The 1,913-nt window shown below is 48.0% G+C and overlaps 1 protein-coding gene across 1 annotated transcript in view; it reads left to right on the forward strand.

Annotated features, from left to right (window-relative positions):
* Nucleotides 1-1,913, forward strand: part of HOXB9 (homeobox B9) — a 29,613-nt gene that overhangs the window by 17,057 nt on the left and 10,643 nt on the right. The gene's annotated exons all lie outside the window — the stretch shown is intronic.

Below are 1,913 nucleotides of genomic sequence, written 5' to 3' on the forward strand. Positions count from 1 at the left end.
TGTGTGTGTGTGTGTGCAAGGAATCGGCTCATGGAACCGATTTTCCCTGCACTGCTGTTTCAAACACGCATAAAAACAAATTTCACATGGTCCAGGCCACGGCTAAATAAGCCTGGGACTTGATCTCCCTTCGAGGTTTAAAGAATTAAACTTTGATACCATATCCAGGGTCTAACGCACCATCTGCTGCTACTTTTTGCGGCCGGGCGGTTACTTGGGCAGGGATTTTTTTGTCGCTGTTTTTTTTTTTTTTTTTCCCTCCACTCGGAGCGTTTAAAGAAAACGAAAACAAACAAACAGCCAACTTGTCTGGGTTTTAAACTGGTGCGTGCTTTATTCCCGAAACTGGTGATTCTTGTAGGCGCAGTGCCTATCTCGCCTATAAACAAACACCCGCTCAAGGGGAGGAGAGGGAAAGTCAAACAGCGGAAAATAACTCGGAGTTTTCTACCCTCGCTCGCGAGCCCCGTGACTCCTTCCTTAGAAACAACGTGCTGCTTGTGCCCTGACTCAAAGCCCTTAAACGGAAAAGGACAATCTGGGAAAGTTAATCATAAACCATTCGGTAATAATGTCCCCAAAGGCAACCCCACTAACCTGCCTTGTAAATGTCTGGGCTTCTGATTTTGATCTGCCTCCTACCCACGTAAATACAGGAAACAAGGGCCAGGGAGGAGAATGGGGGACACAGAGCTGGGAAAGATCAGAATCAGGCCCGGGGGGTCTGTGTGGTTGCCTGAAAATGGGATTTGGGGCTCTTTCCCCAAGGGAAGCAGCGGGGAGAGGTGGGCAGGGGGTCCCGCCTGTCCCACGGGCATGGCTGCCTCGGGAGCGCTTTGTGCTCCTTTTGCAAATTAAAAAAAAATTTTAAATAAAAAAAAATTAATTAAAAAAAAAAAAAATGAAAGGACCTTACCTGGAGAAGCAGCTGTGTGGGGATGGATAAAAGAATTACCTTCCGAGAAGGAATTGCCCGGTTTGCTGCACATTTCGGAGCTTACGCACAAGGAGCAACTGCGCTTTTAATGCAACACATCCCCCCCCGAGCTGTTCCCCTGCCAAAGTCCAGCCTGTCCGATATTACCCCCACCCGGGACGAGTTTTAATTACGGGCAAAAGTGCTGTGAGAAGAGGCTCTCCGAAAGGAACTCCCCCTTTTCTTTGGCTGGGGCTCTGCGCTCCCGGTTTTATGGAAACGCTTCTGTCGCAACTTCATTCTTGTACCTGTGCTTGTGTTTTCCCACCCTCTTCCCCTGCCTTGAGTGGGAGCGACAGATTTCTCACCACCACGGGCTGTTACTTCCCTTCCTCCCAGACTAAATGCGATTTGGAAGATGGTTTGGGGGTGTTTTTTTGAGGTTTTTTTTTGGGGGAGGGGGTTATCCCAGTTATATGGTGGTGACCCCAAAGCAGAGCCGGTGGAATCCACACCAACAGCTCCTGGGGTGTAAAATCTGCAGCAGCCGGAGCCCAGCTATCCTGTGGAAGTTGAATATTATTTCAAGAAGGGAGGAGAGGGGAGGGGGAGATCAGTCTAGTAGCCAGAATGTGGGTTCCCGAAGAACAACCCAACTTTATTTTAACTTTCTCTCCTTCCAGCTTCCCTTTTCAAATGCACATACGCTTTTACTTTACAGGGGACCTAAATGCTTTATTAACTGCTGAGATTACAGACCTCATTTGGAACTGGGGTTTTTAGTCAGAGTATACTTTTGGTCCTTGGAAAATTGCCCACATGTGTAACTTGTTTTTGCTTCTCCTCAGACAAGGAATTCCCCCCCCCCTTTCCTCCCTCCTTCCCTCCTCACCACTTACGGATTTTTAACAGACGGCAGCATTCAAACTGAGAGCTAGCACAGGAAATGGCAAAGGTAGATCCTTTGGCTTTTAGGCTACAGAAACTTATTTCACTC

The sequence above is a fragment of the Empidonax traillii genome, unplaced genomic scaffold (genome assembly GCF_003031625.1).
Source record: "Empidonax traillii isolate 1590-97213 ecotype Southwest subspecies unplaced genomic scaffold, ASM303162v1 scaffold1259:size168962, whole genome shotgun sequence".
NCBI classification, from domain to species: domain Eukaryota; kingdom Metazoa; phylum Chordata; class Aves; order Passeriformes; family Tyrannidae; genus Empidonax; species Empidonax traillii.